This window comes from Argopecten irradians, chromosome 11, assembly GCF_041381155.1.
Source record: "Argopecten irradians isolate NY chromosome 11, Ai_NY, whole genome shotgun sequence".
Taxonomy (NCBI): Eukaryota; Metazoa; Mollusca; class Bivalvia; order Pectinida; family Pectinidae; genus Argopecten; species Argopecten irradians.
Genome location: NC_091144.1, coordinates 24,796,983 through 24,808,005, shown reverse-complemented (window position 1 = coordinate 24,808,005; position 11,023 = coordinate 24,796,983). Strand labels below are relative to the sequence as shown.

Here is an 11,023-nt window from a genome sequence, read left to right as displayed (position 1 = left end):
GTTAAATAAAAAAAATATATTACATGGGCTGAATATTTAAACGTTAATTGGCCCTTATCAGTATTTTTATTAAAAGGACAGTTTAATATCAGTATCCATCGGATTATCATTAAAAGTGAGTCTGGACAAGTGATTATAGGTCACCTAAGGCAAAGTCTCAAATCACGAAATCCTATTAAAAAGCCTTTTGCAGCTAGGTAAATCATAAAGTATGTTTTTCTTGAAAATGCCAAAGCCCAGATTATATTTAGCCAAAAGCATATTGTGGAGAAAAACTTTCAAAGTTTATCAAATGAAATGACTACCAAGTTTCTTCAAAGGAATGACATTGACTTTTAAGGTCAAATAGTAATGTCATTTGATCCGAAAAAATGAAATCTTTCAATAAACTATTGTAAAACTCTCTTCCAAAGAAGTAACAGGGACACAAAATTCAAAGTGTTGCTTACAAGACACAAGAGTATCCAATTTTCCATTTCTGGATCTTGAAAAAATATATTTGATACATAAGTCAATCTAACAATTTGAAAATGTTATAATTCTTTTTTTTTTTTTTTACAAAACCGAAACGCCTAACACAAGAGAATGGCCCGGAATAAGTAACTTGAGGCTTTGTCTTGGGTGCTCTTAGAAATCCAATCACTTTCCTTTCTAATGAGTGATTTATATGTAATTGTAAAACACTCCAAAACTAAAATTGTAAAGATTTTATTTTGATTATATTTAACACACTATTAAAACAAATGTAACAAATATCATGATTAACAATTAAAACGGTATACAATAAAATCTTGTAATAGTAGCTATCATACATTAGGTCTGTCTCATGTCAACAATGCCTCCACACCAGAACTCAAGGAGTCACTTATCAATCAATGGAGTACTTTCTTACTACAAGAGATCCCAGAGGGATCTTGGCGCCTACCAAAGATTAATCTATGTGTGACAATTGAAAGAGGGATCTTTTCTCTGCTTTGCAAACTTTAACAATCAAAATACATGATGGTGGCCATCTTGTTGACTGATCAGTTCCGAAATATGCACAATTTGGGCCCAAAGGGAACCTACATATTAAATTTGAGAAAGATCTCTTAAGCACTTTCTGAGAAATAATGGTACCAATAATAAGTATCAAAATCCAATATGACTGCCTGGCAGCCATCTTGTAGAATGATCGGTCTAAAAATGCAATATGCACAATTTAGGGCCCTAGGGGAACCTCACGTGAAATTTGAGAAAGATCCCTTCAGCACTTTCTGAGAAATAGCGGTAGCAAGAAATGTTAATGGGTGGAGGATGATGGACAGACACGATTCATGAAATAAATTATTGCTGTACCCATGAACAAACCCTAGTTCTAGAACACACCTTGGTACTATAAGACATTAAAATATCACTAAATCAGCATGTAAAATACCAGCAAACATTTTTGATAGTAAATGATAAATCACATTTGTTAAATAGCAAAACAGTAACAAAAAATTTAGTGACATCCTCTGAAGACAAGATCTCATCAGAGTAATTTTCATCATGCCCCTTGAAGATTCTGCAAGATATACATGAAAATGAAAGCTGGACAGAACAAGAAAGGAAAGGTAAAGGCATATGTGCCTCCCCGCCTGACCAGTATCGTGGTAGGAGCATGTTCGTCCAGATATTTTACACATTTATTGAGATTGCTATTCTTGAAATAGTTCCAGTGTATCTTGAATATTGATGTTTATGATTTACATGCCTTTTTCAGGCCTGTTTTCTTCGTGCCAAGTTTACTGGGTTTAGCAGACTTGTCTGGACACGGTTGTTTGTTGGGTGGCTCCTGGTTCTCCTGGTCATCTTCTGATCCTGAATGCTACAAATAACAATCATCAGTATGAGTGTGCTATTCTGGGCTTTAGTGCCCTTAAATAATTATACCCAGAGAATAGAAAATGTCCATCACAATTAATTTACTAGACATTATGACAAATTCGATATTAAACTAAATTAGAATTATCTGTCAAACGGAAATGTTTCATGTCAATGTCAGGTGCATTTCATCTGAAATTGACGAGCAAATTATTTTCAAGTGAAATTTATATGAAATTCAGGTCATATTCTTCACCATATATTTACTTTTTTAAATGCTCTTTTCACACCTGAAGATATTTTGCATTTGTATGCAGAGAGAGAACATATATAAATGAACACAACAAAAGTTGTTAGACTTGTTGGATGTTTGTGGCACATGGTCAAACATACTGTGCTGCCATCATCGCTGACAACAGTGACGTCCTCGTTTCCATCACTGGCATCACCGTCGCTGTCTGATTCGGACTCCTCAGCCATGACTTCCTTTAAAGCTGCAGAGTTTATCCGGAAATCTCGGGAAGTACTAATTTTGATGTGCTCCATCAGATTGATCTGTCAAAGTCAATAACATTTTATATCTAAGCATTGAAGTCACTATTTTTTAATTTCATCGGGGTATGACAGAAATTTTGTTTGCAAACAGTGTGAATCCGTGTAGATAGATATGACATATGACCTTAATGCTTATAATTCATTTTCCAGGCTACTTTATAAAATGAAATCATTTACACGTACAATTCCATTGGTTTTTCTGAGGAATTATATTTGGCAAATCCATACGCAACGTAAATGTTTCTATTGTGACGTCACGATAACGCTGGATTTCCGCACCATTTCCGGATTTTTTTTCCCATCATGGAATGCAAAATATGAATAGGCCAATCAGAAAGCCAGACAACAAAGAAAATTAATTATTATGATATGTAAAACCTTTACACTGTATATTACAAGTCATCCTAAAGAGATACTAATACAAATACAGTAAAACCCCTCTAACTCGAACTCGGATTCCTCGAATACCCCCTATTCGTCGAACTGGTCGTACGGTCCCGACCGTCTCCCTATATAATCTATGTAGCAAAACCCCGGATAGCTCAAACAGCTATTCATCGAATACCTCTTATTCCTCGAACAGAAATATGTCCCCGTTTCATCAAATACATAGTATTTTCCCATGTATTCGTCGAACAGGTGTTCGGCCCTTGAGATTTTTTTTACCTGTGTCACACCTGACTGCACCGACCGACATGGATAATTGCTCACGATCTTGTGTTTATACAGTTGGCGTGTTGAGCCTTTAGGTAATTAAGAGATTAACGGTGTCATTATTACCTACCTACAGGATCGCAAGTCGTTGTTTGATGCTTACTTTTTTTTAATATTTCAGAAAAGGCATTAAGTTATTGATGTTTCTCTCGTAATAATATTCACTGTAAATACGAAAATACGGAAGTTGTTGATCCGTGTTAATAGAAAGTACGCATTGTGAATTGACAAAAGAGGCGAAAGATATTGCTGACGTCCGCCTAATTATAAAAGTTTTTTTTTTTTTTTAATTTCTTTGTTGGTTTCATTTGACAGGCTAACACAATGTTATTTATCGAAAGATGTAAACGATATCAAACGATGTATGCAAAGTACATTTTATCAGTGCGTTCCATACCTCGTAAATTGTATTTTGTAACTTTACTCGTAAAGACATGTAATCCAACATTACTCTTTGTTTTTTGCAATTTGATATTGCTATCAATAAAACACTTAAATAAAGAAATCCAAAATGTTGAAAGATAGGGTAATTAAAATGTCATTGTCGTGCATTGTTTTTCATAGTTTGAGACCGGACATTTTGACTGTCGGTCATGACCAACCTCGGATGAGTCAAATACCCCGTATTCCTCGAACTATTGACCTGGTTCCCTGCTGTTCGAGTTAAAGGGGTTTTACTGTAGTTGCTATAGGGTCACCATTACAAAAATTCAAAGAAAGAACAAATCATCAAATGTTACTTCCATAGGCAAGATTAATGTCATTTCAGTATGTTTGGAGTTCAAGAATATACAAAACATGTTTGGTAAATACAAATGTAAATTAAATGAAATGAAGTTTGATCGGCATAGATAAACTTCATAAATGGTGCAGAAACAACTAATTTTCTTGCTATAGAAATATAGATCTCTAAAAAGCATGATTTTTTAACCAACAAAAATAACTACCAGTAGTTACAGTTTTGTTTCTTTACCTTGGATTTTTTTGAAAGTTGAATGAGGAATTTTTCAAAGGTTTCTATTGCAAATATTAGGTTTGGGATCGTCCTTGACTGTTTCATTACTTTTGCCTGTATCAAATGAAAAAGAACAACATCTTTATTCACAGGGAAAAAGGCAATGTGAGTGCAATGTGTATATAACAAAATATGCTTATAACGAAGTGGTTTTGTTGGTCCCCAGAGGTTTGTTATAACCTTTTTACTGTATGTATAAGGGGAGATAAATTGTCAAATAATTTATGTATAATGGGGAAGGTAACGGGAGATGAAATTGTCAAATGAAGACGAGAGAGGAATTAAAGGGGGAGATAAATTGTAAAATGATCTATATATATATTGGGGGTGGTAGGGGAGATAAATTGCCTAATGATTTATATATATTTTAGGGCGGTAATGGGAGATAAATTGTCAAAGGATTTATATATCTTGGGGGCGGTAGGGGAGATAAATTGTCTAATGATTTATATATATTGGGGGCAGTAGTGGACGGTGGGGGAGATAAATTGTCAAATGATTGATATATGTGTAGATCAATTGTACATACCCTGCCAGCTTGAGCTGCTGCTGAAGCCTTTTTCTTGTCCTTTTTACCTTGTTTCTCCACATTGTGTTGAATATGCTCACTCTCTGAGGTCTACAAACAGTACACATGTATAACCTATCATCAAACTATCATAGCTACATAAGGAGTCTGTCACGGTGAGACATTAAAAAAAATGATTTGAAAGCCATTTTACATTAAATATCAAAAATATTCAATAAAATTTTGTCAGAAAGTATGTAGATCTACAAATCTTCATTGATGATAGAGATGAAATGCTAAAGAAGTTCCTGTTATCTTTGCAAATCTATGTCAAGTTGTATTTAAAATTGGCTATTAAGGACTTCAAGAAAATATAAATAATGTTTCAGCAGGTGGTTAATATGCAGAAATAATTGTTGCAATACATCTTACCTGTATATAAGATCTTACCTGTATCTATGATCTTACCTGTATCTATGATCTTACCTGTATCTTTGATTTTACCTTTATCTATGATCTTACCTGTATATAAGATCTTACCTGTATCTATGATCTTAGCTGTGTATAAGATCTTACCTGTATCTATGATCTTACCTGTATATATCTTACCTGTATCTATGATCTTACCTGTATATATCTTATCTGTATCTATGATCTTACCTGTATATATCTTACCTGTATCTATGATCTTACCTGTATTTATGATCTTACCTGTATATATCTTACCTTTATCTATGATCTTACCTGGATATATGTGATCATGGCGTAGCAGTGCTGCGTAAGGTGAGTTCCAATTAACTTTATCAACTTCTCAAAACGGGCTGTAACATGATGGGTTTTTTGTGCATACATGGCAATGTACTGAAAAGAAAATTAAGATTCGGTAAAACAAGAAATATCTGTATCACACTTATTCTGTCATCTTCATTGAATTAATATTTTGTTTGTTTCATACTAAATCTGAATTTCTGATTGGCTGATTCCATACCTCTATGAAAAGAAATCAAAATATATTTTATTTTGTCAAGTAGTCTGAAAAATTATAAGCATTGATGGCACTATTTTTTAATTTCATCAAGTTATACTTTTTAAGTTTTTTTTTTTTGGTTTGCAATCTTTTGTGAAAATCTGAATGGCGAATCTCAGCTTCCAAGCACATTTTTTTCATAAAAATTAAAAAATTAAATAATACAATATAAAAATGTATTGACATCAATTCTTAAATGAAATCAGGATGTGATGCTACAGGACCAACTTTGGAAACACTATACATCATTAAAACATGACAAATTCACTGGTTGAATACTGATAGCATTACGCAAACACAAGTATGACTCACATATTTGACTAGTAATGTCAGTGTGCCGAAGAATCGTGTGGTCTGTTTTATCATAGCCTCAACACAAGTTCCCACAGGCACAGCTGATTGGATAAGTTCATGGAAGGCCGTTACTAGGATACCAAGACGACTACAGATGGATTTCTCATGACCTTCGCGCTGTGTCAGGTCAACCATGTCTTCAACAAAGTAACATGTACAAACCAATTAGAACAGGAAAAGAATTACAGGTGACCAAAGACCAGGTTGTTATAATAAGCATAGCACACATATAAACTCAAGGAATGTCAAGAAAATAAAAATTAATTCTCGTCTTTTCGCCCCAAAAGGACGAAATTTAGGGTTTGTGAATTTTCGCTTTTTCGGCTTGAAAAGACGAAAAGACGAAATGGCATGAATCAGCCACCATAGATTTGGGATCTTTAGTAAAACAAATGTGAAGAAAATTAAACCAAGTGACAAAATCAACAGATGCAATTAAAAACAATTGAAAAAAATTTAAAAGTGAAGCTCAAAAATGAACTGGTCTGAGTCACAGGGACCTGGCACGAAAATTTTTTAACCAATAGTATACATATATATATTATAGTATCAAGGGTATGAACTCGGCGGTCGAGAAAAACGGACCTATTTTTTTAAAACCATGATTATTTTAATAAATGGGTTATATACAACATTGACGGATATCTTACCTTAAAGAGAAATAATTTATCTTTCCATTGAGTGCTTGATGAACAAAATTGGCCAAGTATTGACGAAGTTATGGCTTGATGAATCGGGAAATTTACGAAAAATATGCTAGGTAGACATTTCCCTGTCCGGTCGAAATGTCGTCACGGCTCTAATGGGTACCTCAAAAACCAAGCCAAAATCACAAAATCTACGCTTGTGGTGGTAAACAGTACCCATAACTGTGTTCATCCACAATCTCCTTTGGAGGTGTCATGACCCGTACTTTGTAGAAACTCGTGTAGCTCACTTACTTTAACCGTCACCGCCATGTTCATTTGTTTTTTTCGGAACGCTTCTCGACTTTACATATCGTGACTACATTATGCAAATTATGTAATGTTGTGCTTGTAAATAAACTCGAGAAGCGTTCCGAAAAACAAATGAACATGGCGGTGACGGTTAAAGTAAGTGAGCTACACGATGTTTAAATGGAGTTTCTACAAAGTACGGGTCATGACACCTCCAAAGGAGATTGTGGATGAACACAGTTATGGGTACTGTTTACCACCACAAGCGTAGATTTTGTGGTTTTGGCTTGGTTTTTGAGGTGCCCATTAGAGCCGAGACGACATTTCGACCGGACAGGGAAATGTCTACCTAGCATATTTTTCGTAAATTTCTCGATTCATCAAGCCATAACTTCGTCAATACTTGGCCAATTTTGTTCATCAAGCACTCAATGGAAAGATAAATTATTTCTTTTTAAGGTAAGATATCCGTCAATACTGTATATAACCCATTTATTAAAATAATCATGGTTTTAAAAAAATAGGTCCGTTTTTCTCGACTGCCGAGTTCATACCCTTGATACTATAATGTATATATGTATACTGTTAGTTTAAAAAAATCGTGCCAGGTCCCTGTGGTCTGAGTTGACATGAATATGTCTGTGGACGGGACAGACATGGTTAACAATATAGGGAAAAAAATCAATGTTAGAATTTTGACATATTCTTCAAATGAAGCTGAGAAATGATCTAGTCTGAGCTGACATGAATATGTCTGTGGATGAGACAGACATGGTTATAGGGGAAAATTAATGTATGCCCCCTCTTCTCATGTGTGGGAATAAAACCAACGCTACCATCATCCTGTGGTGCAGCCAGAGTGTCGGCCTTCATTCGTGCGATGGCCCACTCCGTGTCGTCCAACTCACGCTCCACTTGTTGTAGGACCAGCGAGAGGATGGTGGGAGCTGCTGTCCGTGCTGTGATAGAGGCGTGATGGGTTCGATCCTCAACTTCAACTTCCTGAAAACATTCAACACATCTTCATACGTACAGTACAAAATACAGGTATCAATAGAAGATATAATATTGCTAATCTACTTTCATCTCTGAGTGAAAGAATAGCTACAAAATTAATTTGTGATGCTCATGAAATTAGCTTTAATGTACAAAATACTTACCAATTGCAAAAAAAAAAAAAAAAAAAAAAAAAATATAAGTATATTGAAGTATTCTGAAATCTAAATTTTCAGAATCGAAACTTTCAAAATCAACACTCTTCTTATTCTGCACTTTGATCAAATGGTTGCCCAAACTCGTATTAACCCAGGAATATAATCAACTACAATAGACTTGAGTTATAATCTGACCTGGTCAATATCACCCAGCTGGGAATGGATATCCTGAGCCATATCTCGTAGATAAGGGGGACAACTCTTGCGCTGTTGGGTCATCTCCAGTAACATACCAAAGAGAAGCTTGCAGGTGGATAAGTCATCTGTGTAAAAAGTTAGTTAATTAGCTTACAGAAAATGTCAGTTGGAAAATAAATGTAAGGAAAACACAACCTATGAGTGTCTTTTTTATTAATTTGATTTAAATTTGCATAAAATTGGAACTCAGAACTTCAACCTTCAACTCCTTCACGTTTATCCATAGGAAAGAAAGGACTGTCAGATGTGACTTGTGCCAGATTGTTTAGTATACCCTCGACTGATAAGACATTGTTTTGTTCAGGTTTAAGACCTTTGGACCATCATATCAAAGTAATTAGAAGGAATTGATTTGTTTCTTCTTTTGCTTGAATACTAATGAATGTCCTTAGTAAATGACCCTGGCTGTTTATAAGTCTAATCAACCAAGAGTACTAATAAATTTAATTTTCCTTGGATATTACTGGAAATACTAGTAATAAAAAGAATTCAATTTTGCTAGGATGTTAATTTTATAATTCAATATCCTAGTTAGTTGTCATAAGAAAAGCATGTTTATAAGAACCCTGAGGCATCTTTATAAAATCAGAACATAATTTGACATGACAGGAAGAGGATGTAGGTCATACCGTACATTCCCGATTTTCATGGCAGGAGCAGTACACACATTAATGCCCAAACCTCCATATATACTATAAACAAACTTTAAAATATTTAATTTGTAGATTTCCAGTATTGAACCATCAAATCGGGCTAATTTATATCCACGTTAAAAAAACCCACATAATTACAGTTTTTCTCATTTGCACGAAAATTTCTACACGTTTATAGTACAATTAAATGTGCTAAATTAGGATGTTTACAGTATTGAGAATGTGGTGAGATCACAGTGGAAAGAATGAGACAGACAATATTAAAACTATATAACCACCATCCCCCCACATAAACAGAGTCAGAGATATGTGATATGGACATACCTATGGTCTGCTCTGTACAGATTTTGTGGATCCAGTCTAACACCTTCTCAAACTGACCATTTGTGGCAAAGAGCTCCCGACACAGCAGCTGGACGATGGTCAATAAATGGGTCACCTCCTTCCAGTTGTGCTCTTCCTCGTCCACTGACAGCAGGTTCATTACAAGCCTCTGTCAAACATCAGAAAAGTCAGTTAACTAATTTCAATCAGTCGTTCAATAAGCTGGATCAACATTTTACAACTTCAATGTGCACTGATGTTTTGTGTAGACAACGCAATTCTGTTAAGGTTTGCAAATTATGTTTCTACAAATTGCATCCTTTTAAGGCCTAAATCAAAATATTGTTTGCCCTCCTCCGACCGACCCATGAAAATCGGCCCGACTCAAATTTTTTTATTGAAATATTCTAGTGAATTTTTTTTTATTGTTGTGTACTTTCCAGTGCCGTGTGAAAACCTTTGATGAATCGCGTTATAAATTTTTGTTTCGCCTCGTGATCAATTTTGACCATCGCGGTAATTTTCCAATACTGGGTCTTTGATACGCTTTCATTATACGGAAAGTTTCATTGAGTATTCGAAGCGCCTAAATGATTTGAATCCACACATGGCGCGGCAAGATGTCAGAGACCGCAAAGAAAAAATCTAAAAGTTCCATCTCAATGTCTGTCCCCACCGGGGAAAAGCGATACAGTAGACACGTGTTTGTCATCGAAAACGTCAGCTGAGACATTTCGTCCACACATCGAGGAACCCATTTCCGTTGCGTTAAACTTTGACAAATCCCTTAAATACGTGACATTCGAAGTTACTAAATTCCATGATGAATCGCTAAATGTCAGTACAACTACAAGTACCAGTGCCATCAATGCATTTGACGTCCTGACTTCGTTCAGAACAAAAGCTGCTAAGCCTAAAAATGAGCCCAGAAAAGGTGAGTTGAGTGGCATTCTGTGTTTAATGGTTTTAAATTACCAAGCCTGCAGAATGTATTTAATTTGCATGTCATTTAAATAAAAGCTGATCTCTGAAGACATTTGTTTTTTGTTTTCATTGTAGCTTTTGTTTATATCCCCTTGCAGTGTATGCAAAGAGATTATGTATCAATTCAAATTTTGGTGTGTCGTAAATACTAATTACTATTTAAAGTTGAATCATTCCATGGATCTTCAAACGTTTTGGTAGTCGGATGTAACATGGTCGAATGTCAGAATATTGGGGTCAAGGGTCAAAGATAGAAGTCCACCGTTGGACGTATGGATTTTTTTTTGGAAATTTGGTTGATATACGATGGTCCAGAAAATATTTAAAGACTCTTTCCCGATGGTATAGACGTTCAATGCTAACCCTGCCCATACAAAACGCCCATGTTTGATTATTTTTCTTATACGTCTTGTACTTGTATTGACGCATCATGTGTAGTGTGAGTCACAGCTGTTTATGACGTCATAAAACAACTAGCACACAGCAGAGGGTGATTAAAGATCAGCGGGTGCATATGTATATACATTAAAGCAATATACTATATGTATGAATAAGCTATATAAGTTGGAGTTTTGCAAAATAAAATAAAATAATTTTCCTACCTACCGACCCATTCTGAAAATTCCAGGTCGGAAAAGGGCAAACCAACATTATTTTAAGTCTGGCCTAACCTAAATATCAAGGAATGACTTCT

At 35.0% G+C, this 11,023-nt stretch overlaps 1 pseudogene; it reads right to left on the bottom strand.

Annotated features, from left to right (window-relative positions):
• Positions 1-692: 692 nt before the first annotated feature.
• LOC138335090 (Fanconi anemia group I protein-like) overlaps positions 693-11,023 on the bottom strand; it is a 35,900-nt pseudogene continuing 25,569 nt past the window's right edge.